The sequence below is a fragment of the Hyperolius riggenbachi genome, chromosome 9 (genome assembly GCF_040937935.1).
Source record: "Hyperolius riggenbachi isolate aHypRig1 chromosome 9, aHypRig1.pri, whole genome shotgun sequence".
Classification (NCBI taxonomy): domain Eukaryota; kingdom Metazoa; phylum Chordata; class Amphibia; order Anura; family Hyperoliidae; genus Hyperolius; species Hyperolius riggenbachi.
Window position 1 is genome coordinate 81595718 of NC_090654.1, and position 20235 is coordinate 81615952.

At 47.1% G+C, this 20235-nt stretch overlaps 1 long non-coding RNA gene across 1 annotated transcript in view; it reads left to right on the forward strand.

Moving 5' to 3' along the window:
- Positions 1 to 287: 287 nt before the first annotated feature.
- Positions 288 to 20235, forward strand: part of LOC137531645 (uncharacterized) — a 71404-nt gene continuing 51456 nt past the window's right edge. Inside the window, exon 1 of the long non-coding RNA XR_011023695.1 lies at positions 288 to 349. This is a non-coding gene — a long non-coding RNA (uncharacterized lncRNA). The remainder of the gene's footprint in view (positions 350 to 20235) is intronic.

Genomic DNA, 20235 nt, shown 5'->3' on the forward strand with positions numbered 1-20235 from the left:
GTGGGGGACCATTAGAAGCCATGGGTAAGTTCAACTCATTTTCCCCCAACACCCCTACAGTATCCCTTTAAGTAGTAGAACATTGGTAATTTTACCCATATTCTACCAATGGCAAATCAGGCGGTCTTTTATGTAGGCATCGTTATTATAAGTACGCCTGGAGGGGGCACTTAGGGGAGGATCAGCTCAGCCAACTGTACTGCTTACGTAAGAAGAAATTAGCTGCTTCCTGAGCATTGATTGCCTCTTCCTGTTTCTGCTATAGGTCCTCCTTCACTTCCAGGATTTCCATATTCACAGAAGGATGATCAGTTTATCGCCAACCAGTGTTTGCTACTTTGAAAGTGGAGTAAGCTATTTGTAAAAGTATTGGGGGTTTTTTGTTGTTTTTGTTTTTGCATTTTCACTGTAAAAATTGTCATGGTAAAAATACTGTTTTTCTGCGTTATCACACTTTTTATGATTTTTTGTGTGCTAAAAATATGGATTTGGATGATTGTCACGTTTTCACAAAAACACAGAAATGCAAGCCTATTTTTTGTGGCTGGATAGTGTAATGGTTAAGGGCTCCGCCTCTGACGCAGGAGACCTGGGTTCGAATCTCTGCTCTGCCTGTTCAGTAAGCCAGCACCTATTCAGTAGGAGACCTTGGGCAAGTCTCCCTAACACTGCTACTGCCTATAGAGCGCGTCCTAGTTGTTTGTATTTTTTGCAAAATGTTCTTGAAATCGAAACTAGCATTTTCAATGCAGAAATGACTAGTGAAAATTTGCAAGGAACACTGATCAAATGTTGTTTATGTAGTTACTTATAGTGCTTGTCATATACAATGTATGGGGTGCAAAGACCTCATAGGTGATAGATAGCTGATCACTCAGTCTCTACAGTAGAAGAAGTCGAGTCCCTTTTTGAATGAAAAAATATGTTATTGGCACAGTAACCATACACATATATCCTCTGGATCATCAGGTATATTTGAGGTAGCAGGCTGATGTACTTTTTTCTCTGGTTGGACTCGATGGACGTCTGTCTTTTTTCAACATTTGGTCATATAAAGGCATGACAACCAGTTCCATGCCATAGTTGGGTGACGGGTCCCTTTTTGATGTATCAAATATCTCCTGTCATTTTCCTTATGTTCATCAAGGGTAAATGACGTACTTTTCATTCCCAGTTGTGGAGAAGGTTACTCGATTTTTTAGAAGATGGGATTCCCACTGGCATTTACTCATAAAAGAAAAGAATTAGAAATTCAAACTCAGTATGTGCTCTTCACACAGATTTAATGCAAAGTGGGTTAGTGTATTGCAATGATTACACAAACTTGTATTGCCTTTTCTGCCTTTATGATTATTTTGCTTCTTTTGTAACTTGTCTTTGTTATTGCTATATGCTATATGTTTTAGTTATTGGATAAAGTAAAATTCTATAAAGTAATGTGTGCCCCTCTCAAGACCAAAAAGGTGAACATGCAAAATGACATTGGGATTCTTGGTTAAGATAAGGGCTAATATAAATATTTCATATGGCCATTCAGCGAATAACTGGTTGAAATAAATTTAAATGCTGATCCGGCCCACATGGGAAAATGCCAAGTATGCCCCAGAAAAAGGTGACCTTGGCTGCGTCATCTAAAACATCAGCAGAATGCAAATACTTGAGAAAGGTACGTCAGTAGGTTGCTGCATGTGCTCAGGCCCACATGGGCAAGACCAACTGGCCCAGGGAGAGCAGAGGAATATCTCACCAATGGCACATCCAAGCCTGAGGCATCCAGTCAACAATTATAGCAGTAGATAACACATGAATGTAAAATTATGAATCCAGATGAAGTAGAACGTAACAGCACACTTGAGGATGTCGCAGACAATAGCAGTTCTCATAATCAGACATTCCAAGAATTTATACAGATTTAATTATAGTCATATGTTGATATAGTAACAAAATATTTAATATATATTAAACTGATATAGGAGGCGCACAAAAAGTTGTTGGATAAGTAAACTTGTATAAAAAGATAACTCAAATGAGTTCGTTTTGGTAAAAAATTCTAATTCCAATTTATTTAGAACTAAAACATATATAGTGCAAAATGACAACGCGTTTCTCAGCTTAAGCCGCTTCCTCAGGTCAAGTACGTGCCGGCCCTAAATAAATTGGAATTTGAATTTTTTACCAAAACAAACTCGAGTTATCTTTTTATACATATTTACTTATCCAACAACTTTTTGGGTGCCTCCTATATCAGTTTAATACCCTACTGTATGGGGTCCCGCTTCTCATTTTTGCGAAGGAAATTTTTTAGGAGCAGCGATCAGTACTCCTTGGAGAAAGACCGAGTGGGGACGGGTTTTCCCCACAGGCTCAAACGAGTGGTTGCCTCTTACAGTAACCCATCCTTGTGAGTATATTTTCAACATTTGATACCTCCAACATTCCAAACGATATTACACCAAAGCGGGCTCCCGGTGTCCGTCTGTCTTCTTTTTGTTTCATCAGTGACAAAATATTTCATAGTTACGAAATGTTGAGCCAAAAGATCAAAATATTGTGTTTCCTGCAAACCGGTTCAATACACTTCAATATTGTGGCCACTGGACCAAGCCCTGAGTTTAGAAAAGAGTTCTCGAGTGGCCCAATAAATGTTGATATTAGTTATAGATGGATAACTGGAGGTTTATAGGAGGGCCAAATGAATGGTAGACCAAAGTAGCAAAAAGTCACCTGGTGGTAACAAGCCTGACTGATTTCACACAATTTCATTCCTGTACTGTATACATATTGCATAGATGCACCACCACTGTACTGTTTCAGGGGCCATTGAAGGGTCAGACATCAGAGACAAATAACTTCAGGTTTAGGGAATGCGTCCTTGGGTAAAATAACCAAATAGCATGCCAAGGACACCGACCGACTGCATGATCACAAATATAAGAAAAGATTTCATTGGTAAGCAGAGTCCTACATACTGCAAGCATTGGAAATCACCAGTGTTGTATTGACTGGAATTCATCTTCACAGTAAGTCTACATGGAGTTTGTACTTTCTCTCCATTACCACATGCTTTTATTTCAAACATTTCTCTTTCCTCCCCTTTCCAAAAACATACTAAAATATGTTTTTATCCCCTTCAGAAAACAGGCCTTAGATTGTAGTAAGAACATTCATTAGGTTCAGAGGCTCATATGCAATTAACATTTTCTCCTAGATCATTTTTCAACTTCTATTTTAAATAATTTTTCAGCACTTTGTACCTGAAAAAGTACCAAAAAGTCAGTGAAAAAGTACTATAAAAATTATTTTGAGTATTTTCTTGTTTGCTGGTAGTTTAACGAGAACCTGACCCGAAAATAAAAAGTAAAAATAACAATACTCAGGTCATACTTACCTCCTCTGTGTAGTCTACTACTCAATCTCTTTTTTCTCTACTGAGTCCCATTTGTCCACTGTGATCAATGGATTTCTCCGTCCTCCATTTTAAAAATGGCCATTACCCCTTAACAGCTTCGGGGTCAGCACACTTTTAAATTGTAATATCACCCACTTGAGTCATAGGGAAACATGGATATTACCTTGCACATTCAGTTGTAACTGACAGCTGCTAATATATACTGTAACTGACAGCAATTGGTATATTTCAGTTCTGACAAAATATTGTCAGAACTGGAAGGGATCACTGTAAGAAGAAAATGGCGAGCCTCTCAGAGGAACTGGCGGTGAGGTTAGTATGTACCGTATTTTCCGCCGTATAAGACGCACCTTTTCTCCCCCCAAAATGGGGAGAAAAAGTCCCTGCGTCTTATACGGCAAATGTAGGGAATCCCCGACTTAGGAATGCCAGCCGATACGATCCACGACCCGCCGCCACGTCGGGGACTCCCTGCACTAGCCCCCTGTGTGGTCCGCTCCCCCTTCCCTGTGTAAATAGTGTGGCGGGCGGCATGTATGTATCAGAGTTGCCGCCGAGATCCCTGCCTGGCTCGCCGCACGGTCAGCGTGCCCAATCTCCCTTCTTGCATATGTGCGTTCCCCCCCCCCCCTCCCCGCTGATGTCCGCGCTCACCCCCTGCTGATGTGTCTGCTCCCCCCCGGGTGTCAGGCTCAGCATAGTGGCAGTCATACTTACTCCAGCTGCTGTCCGGGAATACAGAGCAGACCTGGTCTCCTCTCTCGGCGCTCCTCAAGTGATGGCTTCTTCAATGACGCGTATTACAGAAGCCATCACTAGAGGAGTGACGAGAAAGGAGACCAGGTCTACATTCCCGGAGAGCGGCTGGAGTAAGTATGAATGCCGCTATGCTGAGCCTGACACCCCGGGGGGAGCGGACACATCAGCAGGGGTGAGCGCGGACCACAGCGGGGGGTGAGCGCGGACATCAGCAGGGGGTGAGCGCACATATGCGGGGAGGAGAGATTGGGCAAGCTGACCGCGCGGGGAGCCAGGCAGTGATCTCGGAGGCAACTCTGATACATACATGCCGCCCGCAACACTATTTACACAGGGAATTGGGAGCGGACCACACATGGAGCTGGGGTTATCTAAAGGCACATGGGGGCATCTGAGGGCACATGGGGGACACTGGAGGGCCACACTGGGAACACCCAAAGGGCTCATGGGGGACACCTGGGCTCCACACTGGGACTACCTAAGGGCACATGGGGGACACCTGGGGGCCCACTGGGAACACCCTAGGGCACATGGGGACACCTGAGAGCATATGGGGACACTGAGGGCACATGTGGGACACCTGGGGGCAACACTGGGGGGGCCACAGTGATAACACCCAAGGGTACATGGGGAATACCTGAGTACTACACATGGGGGACAGCTGAGGGCATTAATTGGGGTAGAACACCTACAAGACGCTCCTGGAATATAGACGCACCAGGTTTAGTATATATTTTTTTCACCTGATTTTTGCCCTCCTGGGTGCATCTTATATTCCGGAGCGTCTTATACGGCGAAAAATACGGTAATATTCATTTGCAGCTATGTCATGTGTTTATTTTAAAGGGTAACTGAAGTAAGAGGTATATGGAGGCTGCCATATTTATTTCCTTTTAATCAATACCAGTTGCCTGGCAGTCCTGCTGATCCTCTGCCTCTCATACTATTAGCCATATCCCCTGAACAAGCATGCAGCAGATCAGGTGTTTCAGACTTTAGTCAGATCTGACAAGACTAGCTTCATGCTTGTTTCTGGTGTTATTCAGATACTACTGCAGAGAAATAGACCAGCAGGGCTGCCAGGCAACTGGTATTGATTGTAAGGAAATAAATATGGCAGCCTCCATATACCTCTTACTTCAGTTCCCCTTTAAATAATTTTCCTTGCTTCAGATTCCCTTTAATTAAAGAACATTTTATTGACAAGGGCCCATAAGCAATTAGCTTGTTCTGTACTGAGTTTTCTCTGAGGTGATATTTTCAAACTTGTCAATAAAATGCTTTTTTTAAGCCACCAGCAAGCAAAAAAATATAAAAAATAATTTTGATAGTACTTTTCCACCTACTTTTTGGTACTTTTTCCATTGCAAAGTGCTGAAAAGCTATTCTAAATTGAAGATGAAATGTATCTCTTAAAGAGACACTGAAGCGAGACTAAATCTCGCTTCAGCTCTCATATATAGCAGGGGCACGTGTGCCCCTGCTAAAACGCCGCTATCCCGCGGCTAAACTGGGGTCCCTTCACCCCCAACCCACCCCCGCAAAAGATGGTCGGAAAGTTGGTCGTAGAAAATCTCTTCCTGGAGGCAGGGCTAACGGCTGCAGCCCTGCCTCCAGTCGCGTCTATCAGAAGCGCATCGCCGCCTCTCCCCCGCCCCTCTCAGTGAAGGAAGACTGAGAGGGGCGGGGGAGAGGCGGAGATACGCGCTGACAGACGCGCGTGGGGCAGGGCTGCGGCGGTCAGCCCTGCCCCAATGTGGAAGCGCTCCCCCGCATTACGGAGGGGGTTTGGGGGGACAGGGACCCCCGTTAAGCCGCGGGATAGCGGCGTTTTAGCAGGGGCACACGTGCCCCTGCTATATATGAGGAATGAAGCGAGATCTATTCTCGCTTCAGACTCTCTTTAACCTTCCTGGCGGTAAGCCCGAGCTGAGCTCGGGCTATGCCGCCGGAAGGTACCGCTCAGGCCCCACTGGGCCGATTTGCATAATTTTTTTTTTTGCTGCACGCAGCTAGCACTTTGCTAGCTGCGTGCAGTGCCCGATCGCCGCCGCTACCCGCCGATCCGCCGCGCCGGAGCCGCCCCCCCCCCCAGACCCCGTGCGCTGCCTGGCCAATCAGTGCCAGGCAGCTCTATGGGGTGGATAGGAATCCCCTTTGACGTCATCCCGCCCCGTCGCCATGGCGACGGGGGAAGCCCTCCAGGAGATCCCATTCTTTGAACGGGATCTCCTGATCGCCGATCGCCGGCGGCGATCGGAGGGGCTGGGGGGATGCCGCTGAGCAGCGGCTATCATGTAGCGAGACTTTGTCTCGCTACATGAAAAAAAAAAAAAAATAAAAAAAAAAAGATTTCTGCCCCCTGGCGATTTTTTAGCAAACCGCCAGGAGGGTTAAGAGAAAACTCAGGAGAAAAAGTTAATTGCATATGGACCTCAGAAAGTGGTAGGGATTAGACTGTTTGTTCCTCTGAGGGACAGTTAGTGACTTGAATTATATTATGTCAAGTGTTGCAAAAAAAAAAAAAAGTTAACTGCATGATAAAAGTAATAAAAATAAACCTGCCACATTTTTTCACTAAAATAAAAAGAAGCTCTGCACTACAGAGAGCATATTAATGCAATTAATGCCCAGATATTTGTCTTTAATAATATCGTTCCCTCTGTGCAAATGTTTAGTCAATAAACTTCTGTTCTTTGATATGAAGGCACTGCCCCGCCCCCTTCCATTGTCATCAGTGGCTGCTCAGCTAATCACGTGACTCTCCTCAGAGCTACCACAGCACAGTCAGCAAAGTTTCCTCACAACTAGAGATGGGAAGTTCGGATCTTTTCAATGATCCGGATGATACGAATTGGATCATTGAAGAGATCCGGATCTTTGATCCGAATCTCGGATCATTTTACTACCGAAGCGTTCAGGGGGGTGAAATGACTAGCAGGAGAGGAGAAGGAGAGAAAGGGAGAAGATGGACAGAGGGCAGGGAGTGGAAAGAGAAGGGAGGAGGGACGAGTAGAGAGCAGAAATGTTTGCTTGCACACAATACCCACATGCTGCTGCAATTAGGGTTGCCAGGTGTCCGGTTTTACACCGGACAGTCCGGTTTTTGTGCGCTGTGTCCGGTGCAAAAAGGCATGCTAAACCGGACAATTAAGTTGTCCGGTTTAGAGCCCCCCCGCAGCGCAGGAGGAGAACAGCGCAGCAGAGAGAGAGCTGGGAGCTGCGGTGGAGAAGGGGGGCAATCTCCCCCCCCCCTTCCCTCACCTTAGGGTGCTCTCTCTCCCCCGCTGTCTCCTCCAGGATGATGTGCAGGCTGGCGAGTGGCTGCAGGCGGAACTTACCTCTGTGTCCCTCGAGCGCCGGAAGTTCGGGTCCCGCAGCCGCTGAGATTCGACTCAAAAAAGATCCGGATCAAAGATCCAAATCATTCATGAGCCGGACAACACTAATCAGTCTGAATAGTGTTGTCCGGCTCATGAATGATTCGAATCTTTGATCCGGATCTTTTTTTAGTCGAATCTCAGCGGCTGCGGGACCCGAACTTCCGGCGCCTGCGACACAGAGGTAAGTTCCGCCCGCAGCCACCCGCCAGCCTGCACATCATATTGGAGGAGACAGCGGGGGAGAGACAGCACCCTAAGGTGCTCCCAGCTCTCTCTCTGCTGCACTGTTCTCCTCCTGCGGGGGGGGGGGGGGGGGGGGGGGCGGGGGGCACCTGGCTACCTAACCTATTCTGGGCACATATAGCCCCTGGCTACCTATTCCGGGCACATATAGCCCCTGGCTACCTATTCCGGGCACATATAGCCCCTGGCTACCTATTCTGGGCACATATAGCCCCTGGCTACCTATTCTGGGCACATATAGCCCCTGGCTACCTATTCTGGGCACATATAGCTCCTGGCTACCTATTCTGGGCACATATACCCCCTGGCTACCTATTCTGGGCACATATACCCCCTGGCTACATATACTGGGACATATATACCCCTGCCTACGTATACTGGGACATTTACACCCCTGCCTACATATACTGGGACATATATACCCCCTGGCTACATATACTGGGCACATATATCCCTGGCTACATATACTGGGAACACTGGCTGTTTGTCATTATGTGCATTTACTGGTGAAAAGCTGTCTCTTATTATGTGCATTTACTGGTGAAAAGCTGTCTCTTATTATGTGCATTTACTGGTGAAAAGCTGTGTCTTATTATGTGCATTTACTGGTGAAAAGCTGTCTCTTGTGCATTTACTGGGGAAAAGCTGTCTCTTATTATGTGCATTTACTGGCGAAAAGGTGTCTCTTATAATGTGCATTTACTGGTGAAAAGCTGTCTCTTATGTGCAGTTACTGGTGAAAAACTGTCTTTTATGTGCACTGGACCAGTACTACTGGTGAGGACAGTTAGTGACATGGCTATGTACTCTGTAATGTGCTGCAGAAGATGTCAGTGCGATATAAATACTATAAATTTTTTTTTAAAAAAGCCCATTGCTTAGCCCCACTCTACATAAAAGTGCGCTTCTGACTCCGCCCATAACTCCACCCCTTACTCCACCCCCTGTCCGGTTTTCTCCATCAGCCGACTTGGCAACCCTAGCTGCAATCATGCTTTACATGTATTTCACCTATATGCTCATCTGTACACTTTGCATGGAAACGTCGCACAGTGAAAGAAAGCATTCCCAGAAGTAAAGTGCAGCTGTTTAGGAGGATCATATTGCGCTGCAATCACAGTGCCTGCAAAGTTACTGAGCTGTGCTGAGCCAAATGCTTCCAATGTGATCACTGTGCACAACTACGGAACAGACAGCCTGTAATGAGCAGCACATTATAGCCAGTATGTGTGCTCCTACACATATCTGGCAGTGGCACCCATGTCCCCTCTCTCTCATCTACCTGTCTCCCTGCAAGGCTGGCTCCCATCCAACAGAGCGATCCATCTCAGCTCTGCTTCCTAGTGTTGTCCGGATCATGAACGATTCGGATCTTTGATCAGAATCTATTTTGTGAGTCGAATCATCCGAATCATCAAAATGAGTGATTCGGATCGCAAAAGGGGCGGGGCCAGGAACGACACACCCCCTCTCAGCGGGCAACGGGGTCCTGGAAGCAGAGCTGAGATGGATCGCTCTGTTGGATGGGAGGCAGCCTTGCAGGGAGACAGGTAGATGAGAGAGAGGGGACATGGGTGCCACTGCCAGATATGTGTAGGAGCACACATACTGGCTATAATGTGCTGCTCATTACAGGCTGTCTGTTCCGTAGTTGTGCACAGTGATTACATTGGAAGCTTTTGGCTCAGCACAGCTCAGTAACTTTGCAGGCAATGTGATTGCAGCGCAATATGATCCTCCTAAACAGCTGCACTTTACTTCTGGGAATGCTTTCTTTCACTGTGCGACGTTTCCATGCAAAGTGTACAGATGAGCATATAGGTGAAATACCTGTAAAGCATGATTGCAGCAGCATGTTGGTATTGTGTGCAAGCAAACATTTCTGCTTTCTGCTCGTCCCTCCTCCCTTCTCTTTCCACTCCCGGCTCTCTGTCCATCTTCTCCCCTTCTCTGTGTGTCCACTCCCCTCTCCTTCTCCTCTCCTGCTAGTCATTTCACCCCCCTGAACGCTTGGTAGTAAAATGATCCGAGATTCGGATCAAAGATCCAGATCTCTTCAATGATCCGATTCGAATCATCCGGATCATTGAAAAGATCCGAACTTCCCATCTCTACTGCTTCCAGGACCCCGTTGCCCGCTGAGAGGGGGCGTGTCGCTCCTGGTCCCGCCCCTTTTGCGATCCGAATCACTCATTTTGATGATTCGGATGATTCGACTCACAAAATAGATTCGGATCAAAGATCCGAATCGTTCATGATCCGGACAACACTACTCACAACACGCAGTAACCATCAGGGTTTCTTTACCTTTGGTTAGTTTTATGTCCAGAGTCAGTCGGATGTGACAGGTACAACTTTATAGTCTCCGGTAATGAGATGTTGGAAAGCTGTCATCGTGTCTCTCAGCATCACTGGGGTTCCCATCCTGTAGCCAAAGTGGAATTGTCACACTTGTCCTAATAATTGGAGCTGTGCGTTGTCGTGCGGGTTGAGACTGCTGCCCTGGTGATGGGTTAGTCACCTTGCTGTGACATCCATGTCTAATTGAACATGGAGCAGCAGGGCAGCCACACTGTTAATTAGAAACTCAAGAAAGGATTGAGATGAATTTCCTGTTGATTGGCTGAAGAAGAACGGCACAGAAAATGCCAGGCTGCTGATGTCAGTCCTCCGATTTCTTCTCTTATCAGTTCTTCTCAGCACTGGAGACGTGCAGGAGGGAGATGTGAATCATTATAAAAGCATCAGGCACTTGTCACACACACAGCTGTGTTGAGCAGTAAGAGAGGGGAATCTAAGATCAGTAAATCTGCAGGGTCCCTGTTTAGGTTGCCTGATAACCTATGTATCTAGGGATTCAGCAAAAATGAACCACTTTAGCCTCAGCTTAACTCCAACATGATGCAACAGCGGTATCTGTTTAGTGGACTTACACAGACTGCACTGACATTCAGACTGCTGCATGCATTTTGCTTGCATGGCAGTGCTGTCCCATCCAGGCCTCTTTTCAGATATGGCTTAAAATGTAATGGGGTCCTAGGCAAGTAGATTAGGTGCCTACTTGTGGTCCTTTTGGTAAGCTGAAGTGAAGAAAGGTCAAAGACGGGGGCACGTGGGCCCCTTGACAACTACTAGACCCCAAGCACCTGCCTTGGTTGCCTGGTGGATGATCCTGCTCTGCCTCATTTCCACAGATGGCTGAACAGCCACATGTGCCATTCAGCTACAATTAGCATTAGCCCTGTACTTGCTCCACTATCAGTTGTAGGCGCTGATGAACCTTTCCCATTAGTGATTTCACCTTTCCCCTGATTCAGTATGATGTAAAGAAATGTTGTTGCTACATCATATCAGCTAAAGATCACACTCAGTTCTTAAGGCCAGATGCACACTTATTAGTAGCAGTGCAATGTGGCGCAAGCATTGCACTGCTGTGCAAAAATCAGACTTCATATGACCCTGCGACACTGTGCGGCAACAGGGTCATATGCATAGCTCCGCCCCCTGGCTTGTGACGTGCTCCACGCTGTGTCACACCGCACTCCTGTCCTGCGCACTTGCTGCATTGCCCATTGACTTCCTAATCCGTGCGGTAGGCATGGCTAATGCGGTAACACGCAGCAGAATGTGCGCCAGAAATGAGGCAACTTTCATACTTTCGGCTCTCCGCGTGAACTGTGCAAGTCTCCATAGACTTGCATAGCTAGGTTCACAGCCAGGGGCGTAGCAATAGGGGGTGCAGAGGTAGCGACCGCATCGGGGCCCTTGGGCCAGAGGGGCCCCGGAGGGCCCTCCCTCAACTGCAGTATTAGCTCTCTATTGGTCCTGTGCTCATAATAATCACTTCTATAGATGCTTTGAATAGTGGTATTCATTAACAAACTGTTCCCCATCCCCTTCTTGCATCTCTGACACTGTAGTTGCCATTGGCAGGTTTTGGTGCGCCGTATCAATTGTTTTGTATAGAGTGCTTGGGGGGCCCCCGTGTAAAACTTGCATCGGGGCCCACAGCTCCTTAGCTACGCCACTGTTCACAGCGGTGCGTTGCGGTGCGGCATAATGGCTGCTTTGTAATGTGGCTTGCTATATGGCAATACAACCCCTATAACGACATTCACAGTGTAGCGGGTGTGTTGCATTATAATGTAGAAAAGGGAACACCGCTAACCACTCTGCCATATTCACCAGGAGTGGGACTAAGAACAGCCAGGCCAAACAAATATATGAAGGAAGAGACCCGCTCAACTGGATGAATAAAAAGTCCAATCCTTATTGGAAAAATATCAGTGTAAAACAGACAGGCATATTAGCTCCCGCGTATCGGAGCTAGTCGCTTCTTAATCATAGCTCATAGCTATGATTAAAGAGCGATCACTAGCTCCGCCTCCGATACGCATGAGCTAATAAGACGGTCTGTTTTACACTGATGTTTTTCCAATAAGGATTGGACTTTTATTCATCCAGTTGAGCGGGTCTCTCCCTTCATAACGTTGCATTATAATGGCGAGTGGCATTGTAACACACTGCATGCAGTGTGTTATCGCAAAATGGGCACATCAACATGAAGCATACTTTTTGTTATAAATTAAGTAGGCCTCAGTTATTGGGACTGAGTTTTAGGTAAAAGGCTTGTTCGCAGAATATACCTTTAAATAGAGTTTCTCGTGATGCAGGCAGAAGCATCTCAGTGTCTGCTTGAAGCAAATGATACAAGCAGATACTGAGGAGATGTTCCTAGTCCAAGGTCTTAGGCCTACACTGCCCCAGACAAATGGACTACGGGAACAATCAACATGGGCCATATTTATAAAACAACATTCTTGCAACTAGGGCATAATATCTTCTTGAATATTAATCGAGTAGGTGTGTGTCCTGACATCACAAGGGATCTGAACCAATCATAGATGGCTCAGTGAGGTCACATTTAACTCTTTCTGGTTCATATAAAGAGGGAGCACGGAGGGAAAAGGGGGGCACTCTACTTTCCAGCTATCCGGCTCTCTATGCTTCCTAGTTAGAATACTAGCTTCCTGTATGTATGATGTAAATATATGTGATGTACATAGGACATAGGAAAGACTATTTATACTTTGAAGAAATCAAACTGTAACACAAGATGCTTAATAAACCCCTTTGAAAGGTGAAGAAGGCTGTCTCTGCTCTATCTCCTGTATGCTGTCGCTGTGAGTTGCAGCTCTGATGAGTTGCTGGTGCCGGAGCTAAAGGTGATTTATTACAGTTGGTGCCGTGAAAACCCTAGGCCAATCCCAGGTCGTTGATTGGTGATCCAGGTGGGCACAAGAGTCAGTCTAATTGAGACTTCTCGAAGCAGCGACTTAGATCTCTGTGAGGCAAGCACAAGAGAACAGGAGAAGCTCAGAGCGAGCTAAGCTGGAAGAGTTAAGAGCGGACTATGGAGGCCAGAGACGAGAAGTGCAAAGCTTATCAAGCAGAGATAAGCTCTGTGCGGAGTGAGTCGGGAAAATCCCAGCGGCAGGGTCGATGTGGGCGCCCTAATTGGAGTGGACGTACGCCACACATAGGGGAAGGCAGTCCAAGAGAATGGGTTTGGCCAGATCCCATTAGGACCTTCAGCGCATCCGACGCCTGTGAGGAAAACTTGGGCCAAGATTGCTGGGAGACTCAGAGCTCGTTTCTGGTACAGAGGCCACACACCGCAAGAGGTTTTGATAAGGCGAGTATGGTGTTATACATGTTTTCTTTTACTTGTCAGTGCGGCGCCCCCCCCCCCCTGCAGCAGAGCCGGGGGGGGGGGGCCTGTGTGTCTGTGTGTGTATCTCTCTCTCTCATGCTCTATGGGTTATATTCCTCGGAGTTTGGGAGAGAGAGAGACAGAGAGATGCTGTTGTTTTTTTTACCCTTTGCCTTTCTGTGAAGCTGCAATACTGCATGTCATTTTTTTACGTGTTTTTTTTCGAGCTTAGTAAGGCGTGCATAACAGCGAAAATGTTTTCTTGTCCATGAGTTATCTGTTTAGTGAGGTTTTTCGTTTCGCATTCCTGAGAGAGGGATATGAAGCTGCGCTTTCACTAGTAGTTCCGTTTGTACGGTTATGAGTTATGCCCTCTCGTGTGGGAGGGGTGATTAATGTTCGAGGTGTGTAACATTCCAGAGCGTACTTGCTGCGTGCACTGGTTCAGAGTTTTTTCCTCAGCTGTGTGTTACATTCAGTTGTATTGTTGCAATGTGATATACTAAAGTGTGCATGCAATGTTTTTTCTAACTGTTTTATTCTTTCCATACATGCATAGAGTTTGCTATGGGAGATTGCATAGCGGCCATCTTGTCTGATGTTCCATGACTCAAAATGGTGTCCCAGGCTTCAGGGGGGAGGATCCCAGGCAGTCATGACGTTCTAATGGGAGAGTCTTCTGAGCCCAGGGACGAACCCTCACCCCCGCCCCCAGTGAGGGAGGTAGGAGTGGAGGAGGAGAGCGTAGGAAATTCAGTAGGGCCTGTGGGAATGGTACCACCCATAGGTGTTTGCTGTTTCCTATGCTGAGTGCTGGGCTAATACAGAAGCACCCTGACGAGCAAGTGAAGCTGGGCTATAACTCCACGGAGTGTGGCCACAATTTGAGTGGGAGAACATCAGACAAGGGAAGCACAGTAGCTGTCAGATGGCTACTGGTGACATAGGAAGCGGCTCCCTGGGTATGCATTCATATAACTTAGAGCATATCAGGGGGGTGCCGGTAGTGATTTTATTCACTGTAACATGAGTTCCCCGATAGAGGTCAGGGGGATAAAAGGGTACAGAGCAATGGAAAAAAAAGAAAATAATACAGAAAAAGGGTTGACCAATCGAGCCGTCTGTCGGAACGTTACAGAGCGGTAAGCGTTTTTCGGTTTTTGTCCGGGACAAAGCCAGAGTTTGACAGAGGTCAAGGCTGGGCAGTTTGTGCGGTTTTTGCGTCTGCAGATTGGTCAAAAGGTATTTTTTTTCTTCTTCCAGCTCGTACCAAGCGTTCACACAATGCACAGGACTGGTAAGCAGTCCAAGTGGCGAGATTGCCGTGTATAGTGTGACAGTGTATTTGGGGGGTGGTAGTCCTATGTTCAGTCTAGGATCCCCTACACAGTCAGGAGTCAGAGACTCCCATGCAGTTGTAGTAAACTGTCATGTGAATCCCTGTATGGGGTTCTGCTTAGTTAACAGAGAAAGCACACCTTCCTACAGGAAGTAGCTGTGTTTGTTTTGGGGGCAAGTGCAGAGGTAGTAGCATTGCCGATTGGTTCACAAATAGGACTTCCGGCAGAACTGGTTGCGATATATGAAGTCCTAGGTAAGTACCCTAAAAGGGGTAAGAACATTTCAAGCTCAACTGCGCGTTGCAGTAGTGGGCAGGTGGTCCCTACTCAGTACATACTGCGGTCAGCGCTGCGGCCGAAGTATGTACAGGGGGGGATGTAGAGGTCAGTGCTTCAAAAGGTGAGATCCGAGGGAAGCACATTGTAACAAGATAAGTACTTCTGCTATGGTACATAAAGTAAGGGAGAGAGCTTTAGAGCCTTCCCATAATCAAAAAGTTAATAAAGTTCAAGTAAACTATAAAGAAACAAGATCAATTACGGTAGATATTGATCCATTTAAAGTGTACAGAGTACAAGCCGCAGGGCGAATCCCAAATCATTAATAAGAATTGATTTGTTTGTATTTTGATTTCAGGAGTTGGGCAATATGGAATTGAGACAGCTGCAGTGCTGGCAGCAAAGATGGAGATGTCAGTCGGATAAGCGAAAGGTTCCAGATGTCAATCTAAGTTTGGAGAAACACGAGATTCCTGAAATTGGAAAGAGACTAAAACACGAGATTCCTGAAATTGGAAAGAGACTAAAACACGAGATTCCTGAGATCGGAAAACGTCTGAAAAAACTGACTGAGCAAAGCATAGTGCAAATTGCTAATGTCTTTCTTTCCCAAGGTGGTGCTTTTATAATGAAGAGTACCGTGCTGATGGTGATCCTAGGTTGCCATTTCGTCCTAGGAGAACGAAGAGAGGACATTCTCATGTATAATAAGGGGTGAATGAGAATACAAGGCCCAAACATGTTGATGTTGGGTGACAAAGGTACTAATCCTTTCACACCTCCCTCCGCTTGGCACAGATGGACCATGCAGGGACGGAGGAAAGGAGCACTTGTGCCAGGAGAAAACAAATTTCATGGCACAATGTGGTTGAAAGGTCTGAAGGGTCAGGTGTGCTGGAAGGGTGACGTGAACGGCAGTGTAAGTCTGTTATTGAATGTCACACTCCCAGAATCGATGCACCAATCCAAAGAGTTGTTAAAAGGTACATTGCAGTACAATGGGTACATGCAAAAGGTGGAGTGTGTGATTCAGGGGTACCTTGTCTTGGTTATGCAGAGTGAGATGGTTCCAGATTGGAGAGGAACGAGCAGGAGGCGTCAATTCTCATACCAGAGAGACGCAGGGGACAACATCACACTCTGGAGCTACCAACAGAGAGTGCCTCTGAAACAACTATACACACGTAAAGGCTGGAAAGCCGAGGGTTGGTGGTTCTCGAAACAAGAAGTAAAAATCGAGATCAAGCCACATTTCCAGGTGACAAAGAGGGTGGGGAGAGCGGTCCCGGGGGAGGGAAAGCCAACACAGGGAACCCCATTCACACAACACGGGTCACCACAGGGGACGATATTACACAGTCCATATGCAGCCACTTATCCTCATGCTAGATGGGTAAGTGAAGAGGTACTCTTAATTGAAAGATTGCAGAGAGTACAGTCTTCCCGACCTCAGGTACATATGGTGCCTCAGGACATAAGGGGGGAAGAGGTCCAATCAGGACAGTTGGGGGCATATTTTGTCAGGGAGATGCTTAAAGATCCTGTGTAACTGAGATTGGACAAGGGGAGGTATATCGATTTTTCTGGAGAAGGATCTTTTGCATGGCAGCTTCGAGATGTTTGGGTGAACAAATGGAAACGGTGCAACATTCCTTTAGGCACCGCCACTTCCTTAGTTCCCACCTCAACCCGTGTCTTCCACCAGGACCTGAGAGGTCAACCTTTTTTGGTGCTAGACGGGGAGGTGAAACAAGTAGAGTTGTCCTCATGCGGGCAATTCTTGCAGAAGTACCTGCGTTGGCCGGGGCAAGTCAAATTTAGTGAAGAAGCCTGCGGGCTCAATAACGCAGAATGCGAGGCTACCATTCAAAAGATCCACCCTGAAGCCCAACCGATAGTTCCGGTGGCTGAAGGAAAGGTTTGTTTTTTTAGCATCCTGTCTAAGGACGCATTCAAGGTACATGTTCATAATTGTTCCAATAAGGGGGATCTGTCAAGGGGAACATATTGGGTGAGTGGAGATCCCATATGGATCCAGTCATCCAGGTTGGATGACGTTATTTCTCAAATTGTTAAGAGAACTCTAAAGTGCAAAGTTTCACGGGTAGTTCCCGTCCTGAAAGAGAACATGACATGGGACGAAGGGAAACAGGTTTTGATCCAAGACGACCACATTTTGTTACAAAGGTTAAACAAACAGTACACTAAGTTAGAGGTAAGATTTCACCATGATCCAGGTGATCTTAACGAGGTAGAACGCACAAATAAGCAGGTGAGTTCCAGTCTGACCTGGTGGAAAAGGTTTCCGGTGATGTTCCAGGGACACTCGGACTGGGCCTCTGCAGTTCCAAAGTTCTTTCTACACCCACTGGTCGTCTGGATGGGGATGACAACTTTAGGCATCATTATCCAGGTGAGGTTGCGTGTTAAAATTACGTAAAACAAATTAACCTGGTCCAGAGATTGGTGCCTCATAAACAATCTCCTGAACCGATATTTTCAAATTAAGGGATATACAGGGTTACGGGTATAGGTTTAGTAGTACCTGTGATGGAGCTGATTGTATAAAGGCGCTCTTTTAGAAGGCACCTGGCACTGCTCCATTGAGTAACAAACACACAAGTTTCACTTTTCTGTGGTCATGCAAGTTTGTGAGTGATACGCAAGTGACACAAATGCTGAGCATGTGGTATAGAGGGACTTAGAAGTAGGGCCTCCCCAGAGAGCCTGGTTACAGGAAGACCAAGAGGTCGTGCTCTCTCTCTCTTCAAGGGGTAACCGTCTAGAGCAGAGAAGGTGTGTGAGCACGAGCATCGAAAAGTGAAACATAAAGGAAAGAAACCAGGTACTGCTGGGTTCCGAAGCTGGGATCTGCGGATCAAGCCATTTTAGGGGGGATTGTTATAATTTAAGTAGGCCTCAGTTATTGGGACTGAGTTTTAGGTAAAAGGCTTGTTCGCAGAATATACCTTTAAATAGAGTTTCTCGTGATGCAGGCAGAAGCATCTCAGTGTCTGCTTGAAGCAAATGATACAAGCAGATACTGAGGAGATGTTCCTAGTCCAAGGTCTTAGGCCTACACTGCCCCAGACAAATGGACTACGGGAACAATCAACATGGGCCATATTTATAAAACAACATTCTTGCAACTAGGGCATAATATCTTCTTGAATATTAATCGAGTAGGTGTGTGTCCTGACATCACAAGGGATCTGAACCAATCATAGATGGCTCAGTGAGGTCACATTTAACTCTTTCTGGTTCATATAAAGAGGGAGCACGGAGGGAAAAGGGGGGCACTCTACTTTCCAGCTATCCGGCTCTCTATGCTTCCTAGTTAGAATACTAGCTTCCTGTATGTATGATGTAAATATATGTGATGTACATAGGACATAGGAAAGACTATTTATACTAAGATGCTTAATAAACCCCTTTGAAAGGTGAAGAAGGCTGTCTCCGCTCTATCTCCTGTATGCTGTCGCTGTGAGTTGCAGCTCTGATGAGTTGCTGGTGCCGGAGCTAAAGGTGATTTATTACACTTTTCATTGACTGTATGCTTCACTGTATCTGCCGAAACACGCGGGTAATGTGTGGCACTGCTTTCCCAATCGGTTGCATTGCGTTCCTGATGTTACAGGGAACGTAGTGGCCACTGTGATTGTGAATGTAGCCTTTGTCTATGAACCTATCAAACATGACAAAACAATTTGATAAAGTAATACTGATGTTTAGTTCATCACAAGAGCATAACTAGAAATCATAGTAGCAAGAGTAGTCAGGAGCACCAAAATAGGCCAGTAGTATGGTTTGCCTTGGTCCCACCCCAGTACCCAAGGGGTCACCACAATATCAATCTTGAAGGACCGGCACCACACGAACAGATGTATTGCTCAATTACTTTATTCCAAAATCATGACAGCAACGACAGACGCTGTTTCGGCCTCACAGAGCCTTTCTCAAGTTGCTCAAAAGTCATGAGCAACTTGAGAAAGGCCCTGTGAGGCCGAAACAGCGTCTGTCTGTCGTTGCTGTCATGATTAAAGTAATTGAGCAATACATCTGTTCGTGTGGTGCAGGTCCTTCAAGATTGATAACTAGAAATCATAGTGGACCCTCCCTTCCCCAGGAAAACTTGATGGGTTCCCTCAAAATGTATACCTCTTCCCTCCAGGGCCGGCCCGCCCATGAGGCGGGGTGAGGCGGGTTCCTCAGGCGGCAGGAAGTGGAGGGGTGGCACCAGATGAAGTGGCTGTGACTGAGCGGGGGGAGCCAGAGCCGCGGTGAGGGCAGCCCGACCTCTCCCTCCCTCTCCCCGGGCCGCCCTCCATGCTCCCCCCTCGGACTTTAGGCAGCAGAGTTAGCGCGCAGGGAAGCGCTGCTGTACACAGCCTGTTACTCACCTCCCTGGATCCGATCGCCGCTCCCGCCCTGCTGGTCTCCTCTCTGCAATGTAGCCGCTGATACATTACACGCGGCTGCTTCCTGTTTACACAGGAAGCAGCCGCGTGTGTATCAGCCGGCTAGGCAGAGAGGAGACCAGCAGGGCGGGAGCGGCGATCGGATCCAGGGAGGTGAGTAACAGGCTGTGTACAGCAGCGCTTCCCTGCGCGCTAACTCTGCTGCCTAAAGTCCGAGGGGGGAGCATGGAGGGCGGCCCGGGGAGAGGGAGGGAGAGGTCGGGCTGCCCTCCCCGCGGCTCCGGCTCCCCCCTCCGCCATTATGAGGGGGCACCTACCTGGGCAAGCTACCTATCTATCCTATACTGGGGGGCACCTACCTAATCTAACCTGTTTTGGGGGCAGCTACCTATCTATCCTATACTGGGGGGCACCTACCTAATCTAACCTGTACTAGGGGCAGCTACCTATCTATCCTATACTGGGGGGCACCTACCTAATCTAACCTATACTGGGGGCCAGCTACCTATCTATCCTATACTGGGGGGCAGCTACCTATCTAACCTATACTGGGGGGCCGCTACCTATCTAACCTATACTGGGGGGCAGCTACCTATCTAACCTATACTGGGGGGCAGCTACCTATCTAACCTATACTGGGGGGCAGCTACCTATCTATCCTATACTGGGGGCAGCTACCTATCTAACCTAC